Source organism: Manacus candei, unplaced genomic scaffold, assembly GCF_025592945.1.
Source record: "Manacus candei isolate 608988 ecotype Guabito, Panama unplaced genomic scaffold, ASM2559294v1 h1tg000052l, whole genome shotgun sequence".
Classification (NCBI taxonomy): domain Eukaryota; kingdom Metazoa; phylum Chordata; class Aves; order Passeriformes; family Pipridae; genus Manacus; species Manacus candei.
The window spans coordinates 1,939,086-1,959,554 of record NW_026138100.1 but is presented as its reverse complement, the minus strand read 5'-3'; the positions used below and the strand labels follow the sequence as shown (position 1 = coordinate 1,959,554).

Here is a 20,469-nt window from a genome sequence, read left to right as displayed (position 1 = left end):
TTATCCAAGGAATCTGTATTTTTAGTTGGGAAGACATTACTAATGGGCTTCAGTATCTAACTGGCTTTACTTTTGCTTTACTTTTTCTGAATACCATCAGCCGTTCAGCTTTGATATAGATATTCCACTGTATTTTTCTGTAATATTCTTAATGTGCTGAATTTAATGTCTGGAACCATGATTTCTAATTTTTCATGTTGCATCTTCCAGGCTTCATATATTCAAATGTTTGTTGCTTTCTAACCTCTCCTGAAAGAGTCAGTTCAGGTGCGGTTCTTTCATGAACGGTACTGCAGTAACTACACCTCCTATCCATATTGGATCCTCTGCTGTGTTTGTGTATCCAGCTTCACATGGGTGTAGAAACCAAAACTCCATTAATACTCTCTCGGACTCCGAGATCCAAAATCTTCTAGGGTACTGAGTTCATATGAAAACAGGTTTAAGTTTAAGCTTATACACAACAGGGAGTTTCTATATTTCCTTCCAAGTGCCTCTGTTAGACATTTTTGCTTTGGTTTGTAGAATTACACATAATTTAGCCTGAAATGGTTTGGTTGATTTACCTATAAAATAAAAAGCAGCTTCAACTTGCTTAAAATCCTGCCTTTAACTAAAAGAATACAATTCTGAGTGCGAATGAGACACAATTACAATCCAAAATGCAGTTGACAATGTCTTTCCATTTTGCTTTGTTAGACCAAGTGAAAAATGAGAGACAGAGCAATTGTTGCTAAAGTTGAAATAATACACAAAGCTAGTCTGAGTGTCACCTGTCTAACATATCATAGTCTTATTAGGATTTTTATAAAGCCTATTTTCGTACACTTTGTCAGGATAGCATTTGATGGTCATTTTCATTATTGACCCAATTTACTAAATTACTCAGTATCATGTCACTTAACAAAACAGTAGTGGTGGTATGCAGATAGTTGCTAGCAATACTTCAAATTAAAAAAGAATCTCGATAACTAAGGATTGTTTGTTTCTTGGATGCTTGCATTTCTTTAGAGATCTTATATTCTTTTTCTGAAGCTTGAGGCCATACAAGGACATATATTTTTGTATGGCATTCATCATTCACTGTACTGTTGGGGTTTGGTGGGTTTCTTTTTTCCCATTTCAGACTTTGCCATTGATTGCACAGTCACAGAGCGAGCTGCAGGGCAGAAAGGGAAATGTACTTTTCTGTCACTCAGAATTTGCTTTTGTTGGAGAAGGAAGCAGTGCTGAAAGGAACAAAAGTGAAGCATTCAGTCAGTGCTGCATTGAAAATGCCTTCCCCCAAAAAATTATTCTTCTCTCTTTTATTATAGGTTTATAACACTGGAATACAGTTCTTTCCTGCCAGATTGAGATAATTGAAACTACCAAGTTACAACATCCTTCTATATAAAGAGTTTCTCAGGTGTAGTCTCTGTAGTTGTTTCCCTATTAAGCAGAGGGAATGGTCCTCTGGCTGGAGTCTGCAGTGTTGGAACACTGAAGTGTTGTCAGGTGCTAAGATACTCTCGTTACCTAACTAGGAAGAAAAAGAGTTGTCTGCATTTTTATTTATAAGAACTGATTATCAGGATGCTTCCCTGGATAGCTGTCTTCTGAAAGTTTAATTTCACCATGAACACAAGGCACTGTTTTTATGGCTGCTATCCATGTGTCACAGCTGATGTGCATGGCGACTAGAAGGACAAGCAATGCTCAGGACTCTTCAATACTGACAGTGGGACTTGATCTGCTTGCAGGAAAGGACCATGAATTAAGGAAAGCTATTAGTTTTGAAGGAAGGCATTTTGGTGCTTCCCAGCTCAGATGGTCAGTAAACTTCACTGCTTACTCCATTTGTAGTCCTGCTCCAGTGTTAATCCTTTTCCAATTTACAGGTGTTTATGTCATCTTAAAGATGACACTGAGCATTTGGCATTTGGATTAGGCTCCTGTGATTCATTCTATTTGCTGGAGTTGATTTAATCAACTCATACAGGCATTGGGAACAAATACAGATTTGTCGAGTTTCTTAAGTAAAGCTTTCTAATAGTAAATACCGGAGAGACCGACTTGGAGATGTGCTTTTCTTGCAAATAGAAGGTGCAAAATGCCTGATGTTCATATTCAGGATTTCAAGAAAGAAAGTGAAAAATAAAGGAAGTTTGACAAAGTAGGATTTTTTTTACCCATGGAATCATAGGATTACTTTATAATTTACTTAAGTCTAGAAATGATATAGTTATTGAAGTATTAGCAGTAATAATATTCTGTAATATGGAGAATATCTATTAACTCTAGCAATTTAACTGTTGTTCTGTCCCAATAAAATTTAAGTTCTACTAAGTAACCTTATCTTACAGAAAATATTTTTGTTTGACACAAGAAGAAATTGCAGACTAAGTGAATTTTGTGTTAAGTAGCAACAACTTTCGTATAACATCAACACTTTTTTCATTATCTGGGAATCAGAGTGCTATATAACAAAATCAACAACAAAAGAAAGGAGGAAAGTGAAACTTTCCTTGTTGTTGCAATGGTAATGGTAGAATTTGCTTTGTACGCATCTCTGCAGATGACCCAACCTATTTTAACTTAACTATGTTTTGAAGAGGCTGAGTGAAATTAGGATTTCTGTTTAAAAAAGTTTTTTCTGCAAAATTCTGTAGAGTTCAAGAGTAAAATGCTCAAAGGACTAGGGATTTTTATGTGCTTTGGATTGTTTCTTTAATCAGTCATCTCAATTATAATGGGCTGCAAGTATTGCTTAATAACGCCTATTCATATTATCTGTGAATTCTGTTGCTTTCCTTTAAAGTTCAGTCCTACTACACGGTACTTACTGTGCTGGAGTCAGTCCTGTGGTGTGCCTCAAAATAAATGGAGGTGTCTGACTTTTCCCTAAAAATATTTTAAAGTTTTTCTCTATTGTAGCTGTGTTTGTAGTTTAACTGAAGATGATTTCAGATCTTTGAAAGCTGGTGATCAACTATTTATTAACCATCTGCGATAAGAGACAGACAAATCTAAACAATTAAACCCAGCAATTTTAAAAACAACCAAAACCCCATCTCACTTCTCACTCTAGCATGTTTTCTGCACTTCATTTTCTCCTCGGGAGGGCATCAGTCTGGTCTGTTTCCTCACTCCCTGGAACATTTGTGTCAGCACAGTGGAAATGACTAGGCTGGCTGAGAGGAAGAAGAACTTTATTTGGCACCATCCACAAAAGTTACTGTTAGCACGGTGGTGATGGAGAAATTCCTTTGGTGTGTATGGAGTACTGTTACTCTGCACAGTAGCAAATAGGTAATATCTGTTTGCTTCAAGGCTCAAATACTGAAATTCAGAAAGTCTGGGGCTTTTTTTGAATCAACTTTCTTGGAACATACATATTTCTCAATATCATTCACTTTACAGAAAGAAGAATCCAGGTATCTCAGTAATTCTCAAGAAACTTTTTACCCCAGGACTTTGAAGTATTTTCCTTGGAGTTACTGTCTACAACGTTGACAGATGTGCTGACTATATTTGGAAAGAAATTATTGATAACATATCTGCCAACATCAGGTTCCTATAAAATATTTTTGAAAACCAGTTAAGTTCTTTTCTGAAACTGAATGGTATTATTTTATAAAACAAGATAAAAATGTATGAAAGACAAACACTTTGTCTGTTTAGGAGAAGCTGAAACACTTCTGGTTTGATATATTTCTTAAATTTTTGTAACCACAGTATTTTTTTAATGAAACAACTAATAATCAGCATAGTAACATATGGAGTTACTATTTTAAGTCCTCTTCCTTTTTTTTCGCACCTATTGTATTGATTAAGGCAAGCAGTGTATCCTGTTAGCAATTATTTGTATTTCAGTATTACCTGGACGTTCCAGTTGATTTGCTTACTGCTTCGACAGTGTTTTTGTAGAGTAGAGTCCAATACCATCATCAGTGTTCATTGGCAGCAACAAATCCCCCAATAAAAATAAATAGCTGGGGGAAATTTTTATAGTCATACGGAATTTGGCACGTAATTCTGCCTTAAATGTGTCCTGGATAGGTGTACACTCCAAAAAAGCAGAGGAATAATAGAGAGGTGAATTGCCTTTGCTCGAGGTCATGCTGCAGATTGCTGGGTGATCCAGGAAGGCAACTTTACTGATTCCTAGTCTCTTGTCCTATCTGCTGAACTGTCTCTGAGCTCTGTTGTAATGGACCTTTCTTAGATTGAGCCATCTCCTTTTTGAAAGAAAATAAAATATTATTTCATCAACAAAAAATGAAGTCCAGTGCACGTGTTCACCATCCTTCAAAAGAGACAAAAGACACAAAGATGGATTTTGTATTTAGCAACAGTTGAAGGATACATTACTGTTTGTACAATACTCTTTAGGTCTCCAGAGATTCTTTCCTAAGCATAGAAAGGCTGAGGAAGCGAAGGCATTGGCATGGTGTCGAAGCAGCTGCAGAGGGTTGGCTAAGCTACAAGCATGTGAGTGCAGAGTAGGTCAGAAAATAAGGAATGTTGCTTTGTTGTTTTGAAAGAATATATAGCTTTAGCTATTTTTAGAATTAATATTATAATGTCATATACAAAATAGGGATGATTGCACTGTAGGGGTGCAGTGTAGCAAATAAACAATTGGGGGTTTTATGCCATATATTTCCAAAATATTTTCAGTATTATTTTTTTTGTAATCTAGACACTTTCTTATACCAGTTAGACTCTAATAGGCCACCTCTGGCCAGTAATGGTGCCAAGGCCTTTGTTTACACTTCACTTACTCCTGTCAACATCCTTGGCATAGAGATTTTTTTTTTTACCTAAGTCTTTTGTGAAGGAGAAATATGCCTTAAAATTATGAATTTTAAAATTGTGTTTATAGGTTTAAGGTTTAATTTAGTTCTTCAGTACCTTATGAGAAGCACCTTGAGAGGTTTTTGACAAGGACAGTATGCCAGCTTTTTGAGAACAGTAAGGAAAAACAAAGCAAGCCTTTAATCTGTTGCTTTGGGCATCAAGAAGTCAGTAAAGAAATAGTAAAAATAAAATAATAAAGGATTTGCTGCTGTTCAACTTTCCTTCTTAAAAAGGTCTCCTTTTTTTGTCACTTTTGTTTCATTGGTTATTAAAATGGTACAATTTTTTGCTCTATTGTAGTTTTTAATGTAACTGTCATTAACATACTTTTCTGTGAAATTTTTTCTTTATGCACTGATGCTCTTGACTGTGACAATGGTAACTGGGTTTCAAGGAAACTCTTGCTTAAAAGCTAAGAGTAAGAACACAAATCATTCCATTTATAGACCTTCATTGTGTTAAGGTGCTCCTTTTGCTAATTTTAGTATCTAGCTAGATATTGCAAGGGAACACCACATTGTGGACTAATTCCTACAGGTGTTTTAATTATTTTTGTCAGTTGTATGTATGTTTCCAGAAACAGGAGAGAAGGGGTCGATAGAGTAGAAATTAATTAAATGCTCTCAAAGATCGGATTTATGTTGGCACTAGGTTCCATTCCAGTCAGTGCTTATCATGTTCCTAGATGCTGAGTTTTTTCTCTGGGACCTTATCTTAGTGTAGGATAGGCTTGAAGAACAAGTGTTTGCACTTTTTTAGGTTACAGATCAAAATGCAGCTGAAGATGCTATGAATAATTATTACTGCTGTTGAGAAACAGCAGTAATATTTCTCACTGTTGAGAAACAGCAGTAGGTTCATGTTCAAAGAGGGAGATTTGTGGTGTCCTCAGAATGCTCAAAGTGAGTTGATCATACCCTCTGCATAGTGCATGAGCCTGAAACACAAGCCTGGCAGTAGTTCCTGGTTGGCAGATGTGGGCTGTTACATTTTAATGGCTTTTCACTGTTCTAACAGTCTGAAAAATTGCAGAGAGCTCTTATCTTAGTATTTCTCAGTGTCTGTGTGGAGTTGGACACCAGTAACAGGGCTCATATCCATTCATGGCTATGCATTTTAATTCGAGAATAGTTGCATTAAAAATCTTTTGGGGGAATGATGCGGCTATACTAGCAACTTGATATTTGCCATGCTGCTTGCTATTTTAAGGTTTGTAGCTTTTCTGAATGGAATAACTGCACTGCCAGCTCTTGCATGTTTGCTTCTATTCCCTCCAGCCCTAGTCTTTTCTGCATGTTTTAAACAAGGTTATTAGTATGTATTTAGGACATAGAATATGAATGTTGTATTGCAATTCAGGACAAAAACGTAATATTTAGCATTTTAATAAACATAAATTTAAAATAGGAGTTTCTCTCTAGATTAGAGTGTGTGTTAGGATAACATCTGGTTTTCATAAGTCGTGTAGTTTTCAGTCCTTTTTTCATCCTTTCAGCAAAATTTTGTTAGAATCTTCTGTATCCTAGTAAACTTTGACTTCAAAGACAGAACAGAAATGTGTCTGACAAAGCATCAAATATGAGAAAAGAATGCAAGGGGTCTAGTAGTGAGAATGATTTGGTTTATTGCTTTAACAAGGGCTTTAAAAAATAAGCAAGCAGGAATTGAATACTCAGTTTGTTGAGAAGTTTGGTTGCCTGACAGTGCTTCTGGACTTCAATTTGTGAACTTATTCACAATGATATGATGATATGATGATATTGTTTGGTGTTTTCGTCATACCAGTGAACCTTTGAGGGTTTGATCTTCTTCAGGCTAATAAAACACTAGGTAATACATTATTGTTCAATAGATGTGAAAAATGAAGTTTGGTTTGGCGTGTAAGAGGGCAAAATAATTGCTTTTGGAGGAATAAGTGCACATAATGTTATTTAAGCTTATAATGTAAAGTTCAATGGACCTGAAATTAGATTTACAACTGTATTTTAAGGTTGCTTGCATGACTGTCCATTCTTCTTCTCTTTTTTTTTTCTCTTCAGAGAAAACAGAGTATTGAAATAAAGAATTCTATACTTCAATTGTAAAATAGAGTACCTTCCTATGCTTTGAGAGGCAAAGGTTCTTTGTATACCTGTGAAGAAACAGAATCTTGTGCTCCTGGTCTGTCCTTTATTTGTAAATAGAAATTGTTTACTCTGCTGCAGTGCATGTACACTTTGCTTTGTCATTGATTCACTGTGAGCATTAGAGTAATGTTAATAACTAGGAGCAAGATGCACCAAGGTCTTTCTTTTCTGAACACATGCAGACAGAAAATGCTATAAATCCCCATTACATTGCACCTTTCTGTAGAAAAACTATGCAGACATGAACTTGACAACTCCTGAACTTTGTTGTCATGTAAAGTGTACAGGAAGGAGGAGGAACGTGTTGGGCATTTACCTTTGCATTTAGTGCAGCTATTTGAAATTACATAATCAGCACCCTTCTTAGTTACATGTAGCGTATCTATTTGAATGTAGTATGTTCTGCAAACCTGAAAGGAAAGCTTTTACATGGAGAATGAACATGGTTCAGGTTGAAAGAAGGCTGATGAACATTACCATTGCATCTTCTTCCTGGTTATGGTCTGGGTAGGAAGCCACTAATTATTCCAGGGTAGCAACTGCTCTTTAAGTTCAGTTGCCAATATCCTCAGATAAGTGGGGACACTGGTGGGGTGTTGTGAAAGCTGCAGCTCCCCTCTGATATTGTAGCACAAGGAGCATGTGAGTTTGGAGCTTGTAGAAAGGCCCGAGCAGCCTCAGTTCTCTGATGCCCAGAGTCCAGCCAGGAGAGAACCTGAGGAACTTGGGAGGGACTCGCCAAAGACAGCAGAAAACCTGGTTAAAAATAGAAAACACCAGGTCAAAAAGTGCAGCCCATGATACCAGTAGTTGAAGGACTCAGTGAAATAGGTTGCCCATCACTAATTTACATTTAGAGATGGTTCACTACAGAGATATTGGCTGTAGCATGATGTTTTCTACAGCCAAGTGCTTCTTTTTTTTTTTTTTTTTTTTTTGTAGAGTAGTGGTCTTATAATGGTATTTCATTGGTTGCTACAATCTTTGTTTTATTTTAGCTTCTGTGCAATTGTTTTAGGTATTCAGAAGATTTCCATTTTTATTTAACTTGGTGCCCTGCTGGTTTTGTGTTTGTGTAGAAGTCCCAAGCATTGGTGCAGTATTTGCATGGTTGAGAGTGTCTGGAGGAATTGTTTTTATGTCAGCATCTGAAACTGGAAGGTGGACAGCAGAGCATGTTTAACAGTGGAAAGATGGAGAATAAATCTTGTGTTGCAATTCCCGGGAGTATATTCTGGGAACAATGATTTTCATGGCTGACCTTAGAGAGAGAGTTCACATCACTCCGCTTGTCTACTGGATGTCTGTATAAATACTGGTAAAACAAGTGTTCTTTCAGGGGGCGCTGGAAATCACATCATAGGTAGGTGCTAACAAGTTGCATAATTAAAATGTTAGGGGAAAAAAATTGAAATTTACAGTCACAGTGGATGTAATAAAGACCTTTTTTTTTTTGCTTCACCTTCTTGTGACAGTTTTTAGGAGTTTTGGCAGTCTGACAAAAATAGACAGATGTTAAATTGAAGAGGTAAATTATACTTTCAAAGAAGGATAGCGGTAACACCCTGTGTTTGTTTTTCTTCCCTACCTGAAATCCTGGTTCAATTTACATTAAAATTGGGAGTTGTGGTAATTACTGGACAAAATTGCAGTATCAACTTAATTGGGAAAAGACTTGAAAATTTTAATGAAATAGTAGAAAGAGAAATTTGCATATGAAAAAATTAAGACTGAGTGGCAATTCTAAATAAAATATTTTTAAGAAACAATGGAAAACCCAGGCATTAATTTGTCATCTTACATTCAGGTCTTGTTTATGCTTTAGCACTCAAAATATTTAGTTAGTCTACAGCAGCTAACAGTAAATTAGCTGTGGTTCTTAAGTGACTGACATTTGTATGAAGAACATAATTCTTTTAAATGTGGAAATTTTTTTGCTCTTGAGCTTGCTACAGAACCTTCTATGATATCCTGAACTTTTAACAATTAACGGATTGTTTTAATTGTTTTTAATTTTTGAAGTAAAATTTCTGTGATAATTTTCATTGTATTTTTCTGTAATGCATTTTTCTTGATGTAGTTGGTTGAAGAGAAAATATGCTGAAATATGCTTTTTTTATCTAAACAGGTGATGTAAATCACAGAATTGATATGTGGTAGAAATAAATTTTGGTGAATTATACAAGTGTTCAGGAAGAGAATAATGGAATTAATAATTTCAGTCAGTGGTCTTTCTCAAGGGGAAATGCCTGTGCGTGACGTGTTTGTGGAAATACAGAGGAAAGCAGAATATATTAAAGCCACTGATTTTCAATTTGAACATGCTTAGTTTGATAAGTATTTAACATTTGATAAGTATTTAACATCAAAGTGTATAAACAGCATTTTAAATGTCTTCCTAGAAAAGGAAAAAATTCAGACAAAAGTATTTCAATATTCAAACAGTGCAATCTTTTCTGCACACATCCCTATCCCTAAAGACAATTAAATAAATAATAAAATAATTAAATAAATGCTATGACATTGCTGAGCTCTGGTGATTCAGAAGCAATCTTTCAGTATAGGGTATTTCTTAAACTTACATGCCTGGACTTGTGTGGCTTGCACCCAAATCTCATTTCTGATGCAAAACGGTAAAAGGCTATTCCTAGTTGTTTGAATTACATTGCTGACCCAAATATTGTAGTAGTGATGCTTTCTGTGTAGATGAAGCACTGTGTGTTTTATTTTTTCCATGAAATAAATGATTTGCCTCAAGCTGGTCTTGCAAGTTGATATATTTAAACTGACCCATTTTTAGATATGGAGATTTGGCACTGCTTTGGAATCATGAGTGCCAATTAGTTGTTGGGGGTTTTTTGATCTGAAGTGGCTTGCAATATGCCAGTCTGCCTGTCCAGTGAATGCGTAGTCTGGGATAAGAGAATTTGCGTATTACTATGAGGAGGCAGTAGGAGAAAGCAAAGGATGCCATTTCAGGTAAAACTCTACCAGCGCTTGTGGAGACCCACGACCATGAAGTTACTACTAACAGGCCTCTTGGGTCTTTGAGAAGGATGATCAATTTGCTGAATTGCTCAGCTCTGCTTCTTTTGGGGAAGAGGAGGTAAAAGTCTTAGTTTTATCCTCTTTCTTGCTTTATGTTCCCAGTGGCTTTATTTATAACAATGTGATGCACACTTTTGATATGTAGTGTGGGCAGGATCATCAGTTCTCCACATTTTTGTAAGTAAAGGAGCCCTAGGAAGTGCTGTATCTGTATCTGTTTTTCCATGAATGTGCAAAGGCTTCTATTATAGTGTATTCCACTGAGAAGTTAAGATTTTAATGTTTTTTTCTCTGTATTTTAGATGAAAGTTTGTTTGTGGGTTTTATACCAAAGACAGGAAGCTGAATAGCCCCCCTGTATTTCAGGAGGAAACAGCGACCTGCTGAGCCACTTGAGTCTGTGGGACCAGACAGGATCCATCCTAGGGTGATGAGGGAGCTGGCGGAAGAGCTCACCAAGCCGCTCTCCATCATTTACCAACAGTCCTGGCTCACTGGGGAGGTCCCAGATGATTGGAAGTTGGTGAATGTCACACCGATCCACAAAAGGGGCTGCAAGGAGGACCCAGGAAACTACAGGCCCATCAGCCTGACCTCATGCCTGGCAAGGTTATGGAGCAGATCATCCTAAGTGCAATCACACAGCACCTACAGGATGGACAAGGGATCAGACCCAGCCAGCATGGGTTTAAGAAGGGCAGGTCCTGTCTGACCAACCTGATCTCCTTTTATGATCAGGTGACCTGCCTGATGGATGAGGGGAAGGCTGTGGATGTGTCTATCTGTACTTCAGCAAAGCCTTTGACACCGTCTCCCATAGCATACTCCTGAAAAAGCTGGCAGCCCGTGGCTTGGACAGGGGCACTCTCTGCTGGGTTAGGAACTGGCTGGAGGGCCGAGCCCGGAGAGTGGTGGTGAACGGGGCTGCATCCAGCTGGCAGCCGGTCACTAGTGGTGTCCCCCAGGGATCAGTGTTGGGCCCAGTCCTGTTTAATATCTTTATTGATGATCTGGATGAGGGGATTGAGTGTACCATTAGCAAATTTGCAGATGACACCAAATTGGGGGAGAATGTTGATCTACTGGAAGGCAGGAGGGCTCTGCAGAGGGACCTGGACAGGCTGGAGAGGTTGTCTGATTCCAACGGGATGAGGTTCAACAAGGCCAAGTGCCGGGTCCCACACTTTGGCCACAACCCCCTGCAGCGCTACAGGCTGGGGACAGAGTGGCTGGAGAGCAACCAGGCAGAAAGGGACTGGGAGTTTGGATTGACAGGAAGCTGAACATGAGCCAGCAGTGTGCCCAGGTGGCCAAGAAGGCCAATGGCATCCTGGCCTGGATCAGGAACAGTGTGGCCAGCAGGAGCAGGGAAGTGATTCTTCCCCTGTACTCAGCACTGGTGAGGCCACACCTGGAGTACTGTGTCCAGTTCTGGGCCCCTCAGTTCAGGAAGGATATTGAGGTGCTGGAGCAGGTCCAGAGAAGAGCAACAAGGCTGGTGAAGAGACTTGAAAACAAGTCCTATGAGGAGAGGCTGAGGGAGCTGGGGTTGTTTAGCCTGGAGAAGAAGAGAAGGCTCAGGGGAGACCTCATCACTCTCTACAACTACCTGAAAGGAGGTTGTAGCCAGGTGGGGGTTGATCTCTTCTCCCAGGCAACCAGCAGTAGGACAAGAGGGCATGGTCTTAAGCTCTACCGAGGAGGTTTAGGTTGGATATTAGGAAGAAATTTTTTATGGAGAGAGTAATCAGACATTGGAATGGGCTGCCCAGGGAGGTGGTGGATTCACCGTCCCTGGAGGTTTTTAAGATGAGACTGGATGTGGCATGCAGTGCCGTGGTCTATTAACTACAGCAGTGTTGGATCAAGGGTTGGACTTGATGATCTCAGAGGTCTTTTCCAACACAGTTGATTCTATGATTCTATAATTCTATGAATTGCAATATGGAGAATTGCAGAGGAAAAAAGAGTAAAAAAAAAAAAAATCCAGGGTAAGTGAGCACCTGTGTGGTGGTTAGCTACCTGCCAGGTTAAACCATGACAATAAGACAGTAGATCTACTATTCCTAAGCTCATAGGACTATATGTGGGATTTTATTTTAAAGCTAAGTCCACATAGCAGCTGAGTGGATCTAGAAACAACAGTTGAACTTCATCCTGCCTTCTGTGTGTTCCCTGGCACTCATTAACTGTGCAGTGAGTGAAGTTCAGGAAACTGATCAAACAGAAAATGAATGGTTTGGGGTATTTTGGTTTAGTTTTGTTTTGTTTTCCAGAAAAGGGAACAGGTTGAAAACAATTCCTCTCTTTTAACTCAGTGTTAGCCAGCTCATTTGTGCTATACTGGGGTGTGGCCAGGGGTAGGAATTGCATTTACAGGCCTTTGCCCTTTAGCAAGAGCTAGGCTTTACATCTAGCCTTAAGATCTTATAAATAGTGTAGGGTGAAAATAAAATATGGTTCATTAAAAGCTTGGAGCTGGCAGCAGCTTACTTGTGTGTGCTTCAATTTCCAGAGTATCTGTGAAAAATCATCTAGAAGCTCGCACTCCTTGAGGGAGTTGCTCGTGATGTAAAGCATTTCCGCTTGTTTTGTCCCGGTTTTCATTTCTGTTCATTAGTACTTGGGATTAACCTGATGGTTTAGTTATAAAATCGCCTAACAGGAAATGATAAGAAATAATAAGGAAGTAATATGAAGCATAACAGGAAAGGAAGTGTTCTATGTGAGCTGTTTAAAAGAAATGGTGAGTTTACATATTTAGTGGAATTCATTAATTGGTAGTTGTACACTATGAAAACCAGACCTTGCACTGTATGCAAAACTGGAAAATTCAAGTACAAATATATTTTTGGCTTTTTGAATAAGTAGTCAGAGAACAGAAATAGCAATAAAGCAAGACTGATTTGCTGCGTGGTTGGAAACCATGCCTTTTCTGAGTTTGTCTTTTGAGGATATGGCATACTTACATTGACCTTTCATAAAGAAACCAATTATTTGCTAAGATTCAGGCACTCGAGGTAGAGTTTGGTAGATATTCTTCATTTTTTTACTACCTTGCTTGGAAATTTCTGGCCAACAGTTGATGCAATCAAAATTTTAGAAATTGTGTTCTTTAAAACATAGACGTTCCTTCTCTGTATAACAAAGCAAAATTTAATTGCCCTTGTAGGAACTTCAGTAACCGCATCTGTTTTGCAGACAGGTTCATATTGCATTATGCATGTTATTTATCCCAGCTTTGAAGTTTGACAGCAAATCATTAGAGTTAATTCATGTAGCAATAAAAACTGGGAGGTCACGCAAGGCTGTTACTTTGATTGTTGTATATCTGCTTCATTAAACCCTTAAGACCTTTGCTTGTAGAAGAGAGTTTGTGGTTAACTTCTACAATGTCATAATCAACCCCGCTTGCTTAGCTTCATCTAAATTCCTACATCCAAATCCAGCCAGTGAAAATCTGATCTCAATGGTAATGCACTACAATTTAATCGAGTCAGTGCTGCAAGGTGTTCCACTGAACACTTGCAGGTTTGAGCAGAGGACAGACAGGTCCATGCAGTCTTTCATTCTTGAAATTGCTCATGTGTTTGGACAACAGTTTGAAAGAGCAAACTGCAGAGAGTTTCCACATAAATCTTTGAAGACCAGTTGTTGAACTTTTCCTGCCTAGGGTAACATTACTCTAATTTTATTTCATACTAGGTTTCTGAAGTACTTAATTCATTAGGTTTAAGGATCATGCTGTTCAGTAATCTGTGTGGTTTCATGATATTAATCTTCTTTTAAGTAATCATTTTTAAGTACTGGTGGAGGCGAGGACCACTTAGGTACACACTATAATTACTATTAGTCTATATGTCTTCCCACTTTAAAATTAATTTTAATTTTAAGTGGAGTTACCCACAAGCAATATTGCAAATACAGAAAAAAGTAGGATGCAGCCAGTACCTTAAAATACAGAATAAATTAGTAAAGTATTTAAGTAAAGTTCAATGCCACTTTTCTGTAGTAATTCATTTAACATGCCTTTCTGATTTTAGATTGTTAAACTGAGGAGGAAGTAATATTCTGCGTATTGGTTCCCTTCCTGTTGTCATTCTGCCTTTTGTTTGTCAGGTGTTGTTTTCCATAGTTTTCACATGTTTGAAGCATTCCAAATTTCCTGGATTTGAAACAGAGCAAGTTATTAGAAGACTGATTTTTGTCTTGTATTTTGTCAAATGATTTTTGAAACTGGTTGACTACTCTGAAATGAGGGAGTGTATGATTTAGAAAAAATGTACAAAACACAAAAATAATAACTAGATAAACCTACTTTTATAAGTAAATTTCAAATCCTATTGAAATTAGTCTGTGCATGCCTTGATATCTCTTTAAAAATTCAGTAGGAATTTTAAAGGCTGTTCAAAAGAATCAGGCAGATGTGGGAAACTAATGCAGAACTTCCTCAGCTAATCTTGTTAGGAATTTCATGTAACATTATTTGGACTAATCTATACTCAAATTACACATTTTTTGTGTGCCAGCAGCATGCTTGTGAAAAAAAACAAGTACAAAGAAGCAACCTTTCAAAGCCTACAAGGCAGTGAAATTATTTCACTCTGACCATTCTCTTGGTTCTGTTTATATATTCTTTCTCAGGCAGCAGCCTCCAAGGTTCTTGCTGTGCCCTCTGTTTTACCCATCTTTCCACCTTGTGTTGTCTGTGTTGTTCTTCATGTACATCTTTGGCTGCTTTCTTTAAACTGACAACTTGTCATTAGAAAAATAAATTATGAACTATTTTTATTCTTCTAACCCAGAGTCTTGATTTGCCTGTGATTTATCTGTGTGGGTATTCTGTTGCCATCTCTAAATTGAAAGAGGTCAAGGTTAGAACATGATTTCACAAGAGGAAGTGGTCTGAATGAAAACCTTACTGACAGCTGCTGAAATGGAGGTCTCCTCTCTCTGTCCCAAGTTTCCTCTCACTATAATTTGGTGTGTGCTTCTTTCTCTCTTGCTTTGTGCCAGTCTCAATGCTCCTTTCCAAGTGCATGTTTGGTTTGTTAAAGAGACAGAAGTCAACAAAATGGTGTTGTTTTTGTATGTTTTAGTAAACTAACTTTGCTCACAAAAGAACCTGATGAAACTTTATGTTGACATAAGGGCAGAAGTTTGGGACTGAGAGTCTTGGAGCAATGATGCAGTAGAGTTGAAAGGAAGGGTAAACTGTGAGGAGCCATAAATGAGAGTGGAAGGAGAAACCACAAACCCTTTGGGCTAGCTTAAAGAAAGCAGCACAGTCTCATTCAGATGTTAACTTGTAACATGTGGAACTGAACTCGGGGTTTGCAGTGCCAGCCTTCTCTCTTTTGTTGGACATCACCTGCATACCAATAGCTACTGGTATGTTAAATAGGCAATACTTGGAGAAACGGAAATTAAGTTGATGATGTAGGAAAATGAACAGTTATTTTATTTCCTTATGTTACTTGGGTAAGCTATATTTATAGTATGTTTTTCCTAGAGTACTTATATTTGATATCTGCTATGAAGAGTTTTATGTTGATGAAAAGCTTGACATAGAGTATCCTCATAACAGTCTTGCTAGCCAAGCTTGTAGGGGGCTTTTTTTTTAATTAGTGTAATTAAGTGTGATCTCTGCATTAAATTTGTACTTTTATTGTTTTCTGTCTGCCAACTGAGCAAATACTAAATGAAATCTCTAGTGTAACAAAAGGCTTAACCTCTCTCCAAATCTCCATTGTCCCTACTGGGCAAATTTGTTATTTACTGAATCTCCCCATCAATGAATAACTGTTCAGAGAACTGTTCAGGAAAACCTTAGGGAGACTTCTTTCCTCCCCTTTTCTAATGACAGTGCTTGCAAGTTGTAGGACTCTCACTGTGTGTGCTCCTCAGTACGGTTACTATGTGTACTTTTCCGCTGGTGTCGGTAGCCACAAGGAGCATGGTTACACAGTTAAGAATTGCTTTTGTTCTTCTCCTGTATCTTTTGTTCACAAGGGTGATGCTTGATAATGTTGCCAGTGTGTTTTTAGTTTTATCTAGCTATGACAGACTAGTCTTCCAGCAGATTTTATTTCCCTCCTACACTCATGCAAACTTTCACACGGTGCTTCAAGAAAGCAGCTGAGAAGCCAAGCAAAAAGCAGGGTTGAAGGTATAAAACTCCTCAATTAATTCAAACCTTTAAGTTGTGTTATAGTTTGCTATGTGCAGAACAAATATTTTTCTCTGAAGAAACTATTTTCACAGTCACAGTTTCTAGTGGGATCTGTGATCAAGTAGTATTTCCTAAAAATTTTCTGGGGTGGACCTAATCAGTACTTGCTGTCATTACAGATACTGATTAAGAACAATTGTTCTATTCTAAGATGTAAACTGAGGAAATCAGTTCGCATCTAGTAGTTACCAAGTGTCAGTTTGAAAAGGTTGGTCACTGTTTGCTCTACAGTAGGACAGAAATTTTTCCGGACCTCTCTGCTTTTTGTCATAAGTGGTGCTGGCAATGGACAGGTCTCTGCTCAGGGAGTCCCTCTGCCTGCAAATTCTGAAATTTGCTGTCAGGAAATACCCACTAATGTTTACTTTAAAAACTCACTGAAAATACCATCAAAAAGAAGATATTTCTTGTAATATCTGAGGAAAACTGATGCCTGAAGGGATACATTCTCATTTAAAGCAAATTAATTAAGGAATTTGAGCAAATATTAAGGATAATCTTCTTCCGTGTACTTGACATTTCTGAAAGTAGTAACACTAAAACAAATTGTTTAATATTGACTTAATGTAACAGTACAAGTACATTTGTTATATAAGCATGTAAATATAAATTATATAAATATGCAAGTGTATTTCTACAGATACATTCGCAATTTTGAGCTAAGATTCACATTTTTAATTTGGAGTCATGTTTCATCATCATCATGGCTGGGCTTCGCGAACAAAGATTTGGGAAGGGCTCTACCCACGTTTGTTACAAGCGTGTTGGTGGCTAAAAAGGCCAATATGAGATAGACACGTCCGGTTGCAAAAGGCACAGCAGAAAGACTCCTTAGGTGGTATATTCTGCAAGGTACGATTCTTCCTGCATTGTCTTTTCTCCTCGAGAGTGATCCTGCGTGCTTTCTCAAAAGCATCAGCAGCGTTATAGATGGTGTGTCTCCAGACCTCCTGATTTGAGGCCAGAGTAGACCAGTTATGGTGATCAATATGGCCAAGGCCAAGATGTTGTTTCAGGGAGTCCTTGTATCTTCTCTTTGGGGCTCCTCTCATGCGGCAGCCGGTGGCAAGTTCACCATAAAGCAAGATCTTAGGGAGGCAGTGGCCCTTCATCCTTGAGACGCGTCCTGCCCAGTGCAGCTGTGTTCTCAGCAACATGACCTCGATACTTGTGACTGCTGCTTGTTCTAGAACAGACGTGTTAGTCACATAATCTGACCAGTGGATGTTTAGGATTGTACGGAGACAGTGTTGATGGAAGCATTCTAGGAGACGCAGGTAGTGGCAGTAGATGACCCATGATTCAGATCCATATAAGAGTGTAGACAGCACTATGGCTCTGTAAACACTGATCTTGGTACTTTTCTTTAGGTGTTTATTATGCCAAACTCTTTTATGAAGCTTTCCAAAAGCACTATATGCCTTTGCTAACCTGTTGTCTATCTCCCCGTCAATCTTACCATCCGAGGAGATGAGGCTACTAGTCATGTTTAGTGGATTTTTAATAACCCAGGAGAATTACAATTTTTTCACCCCCCTTTTTTATACAGAGATAAAGAAAAAGAGTCTAACAGTATCTGCTGGTTTCTGTTGGTGATTTTTGTGCTTTGTTTTGTTTTTTTTTTTTTATTTAGCTGACAGCTACTTGAAAAATCAGTTGGACCTTTTTAAAGGATAGACATCAATGAGATCCCTGCAGGCCCATGTAATCAGACTGTATTACATGGTCCTACCTAGGCTTACTGTCTGAATCTCTGTAAGGACTGTTTACAGAGCTTGAAATAATTTCTGAATGGGTGGAACATTACTTAATTTTCTACATTATTGCTGAATTAATTCCAAGTCAAAGTTGGTAAAATACAAATTGTTAAACCCTGAAAACACCTTTAGGTAAAGCAGATTACCTTACACTTGCTTATCATGAAGAGTATACGCAGCTTTGAGAGTGGGTTTTTTTCACTGCTGATGGACTTCGTTCAGCAAGGCAGAGACAGATGTTTTCATGTTTTTTTACTACATCAAAGACATCATTTTCAGCAATGCAAGGCTTTCTCAGTATTTCAGCACAGGAATTTGTTCTTTCTACCAATTTCCTATGAAATTACTGTTAAAAGAAAACATGTCAGTGTCATGATGGCCCTTCAGTTTCCGTTCTTTGAGTATCAATGAGAATTTGTGTATGTAGATGCCATTGCTGTTTTTGTGTTAACACTTGTCAAAATTGTATTGCACCTATTGTGCTACCCTGAGATTATCTCATGTTACCTTTCACGCACATACAGCTCTTATTTGGTCAACAGACTTCATCACAGTTGCAATTTCCTTGGTATGTGTAATGAATAATGCAATGGAAGAATAATAGCACTGTGCTATATTTAGTGTTCATTAATGTACCTGTTCCCTCTAATCCTTTTAAAAATATGTTCTTGCAGCCTATTTGTACTCTTGTCTGAGCATATTACAGTAGTTTTGATTTCAGTAGTACTTTGCGGCAAGAAATAAATTGAGCGCTAGGACATTTATACACTATGAAAGCTTCTCTTTGGTTGTTCGTTCTGACTTCTCTAAAGTGAAAGGAGGAAGGCTTATAGCTACCAAGGCTTATGTCTTGCTGCTGCTTCCTTTAGTTAGCACTGATTTTTATAAATCTGGGTCTTTGAGATTTTCCTCAAAGTGTACATTTGAAGTACATCTCCCAGTATTTAAATAGTCCATTTGTTATAGGAGACTGTAGGATCTCTTGTCCCTCACCTTTATTCTATACCCAGTTGTCTTTTAATATTTTGTAACTTGTTACGCTTGTAATATTGCATTCATGTAGGGACAAAGATGATTTCCATTCGTACTGGTGTTATGCACAGTGCAATGTTTGTGGACTCACTGCATCCATGAAACCCACTATGTTTGAACCATCCAAATACATTTAAAACGATTATGCAGACAGATAAACATTTTGTACATGGTAACTGGTATGAAAAGTGTTTCCATTCTCTCCCCATCCTGCCGGCAGAAGTGATGGACAGTGAAGCTGACATTGTCATCACTTGCTCAGAGTTAACATTGCACTGAGGCTGACTGACTTGCAGTGCAAAAGCTTGCACATCTGAATCATCATTTGAGGCAGTCAGCAGAAGCAGGGAAAACGACGTTAATTAAACTTGATTGATACCTGGAAGCTTTAGATGAAGCCCTAAGGCCTAGAACTTGTTGATTTTTAGCTTATGTGGGGTTTAGGCTTATTTTATGACTTCTCATGCAGACATAAGAAATACATGAAACCATCTTGGTATTCTGCCCACCCTACTTAATATGAGAGCTATGAAGAGAATCTTCAGCCTGTGTGTTTTCTAAGATGGTCCTGCAGTGTTTACTGTGTGACTGAGATTAGCAAGACTTTTAATGTCTAAGTACTCATATCCGTTCTTTTTGCCCAACTGTAGAGCGATACTTATGCTTGTCTAGTGTTTAGATTCCATGTTTCCATCCATTTTGATTTAATCACATGTAAAGCTCAGAGGAAAATTTGCTAAAACTGTAATCCAGTCTTGACTCCTGTACGTATATTGTAAATCTGGTAAGCACAGGGCCATTTTTGTCCTGCTGAAGGGCTGTTGATGTTGCCATAGGTATGCGCTCCCCACTCCAATTATTTGGTCCCAGGTGTGTTGCACTGTCATTTGCACTCTTCTTACTTTGTAAATGAGTAAAAAAGTTTAGCAAGTTACAAGAAAGAGATTAAGAAACAGAATCAGTAGTGGTGTTATAATATTGATATATACCAAGGCTATTAAAGGAATATGTCACAAGTTCTTGAGCACCATCTTGCTGGTGGATATTAAATTCATTGTAGAGACTTAATTGCATTTTCCAGTGTGGCTTATTTCATCATGTTATATGCAGGTTATTTCCCCTTCCCTCACTCTGCCCAATTTACTTTTATGTAACTGGGCATTAGATGAAGAAATATATAAGCTTATTATCCTGTACTAAAAATATTTTCTTATGTAAATGAGTATTGCATAATAGCAAGACCATTATTATGCTATTTCAGCCTTTATTGAACAAATCATTGAGAAATTTTAGGAGTGTCATAAACACATAAACAGAAATTTCAGCTACAGTAAACATTCCAAGACAAGTAATTTATCCATAGGAGTGAGTTCTTCATATGCATTTATAGAGGTAAATAGTTTTTGAGAGCAAGTTGCCCTGTGTGTTGTTG

General features: G+C 37.8%; 1 protein-coding gene across 5 annotated transcripts in view; it reads left to right on the top strand.

The window, feature by feature from the left end:
- ZDHHC14 (zinc finger DHHC-type palmitoyltransferase 14) overlaps window positions 1-20,469 on the top strand; it is a 105,529-nt gene that overhangs the window by 36,223 nt on the left and 48,837 nt on the right. The window lies entirely within an intron of this gene.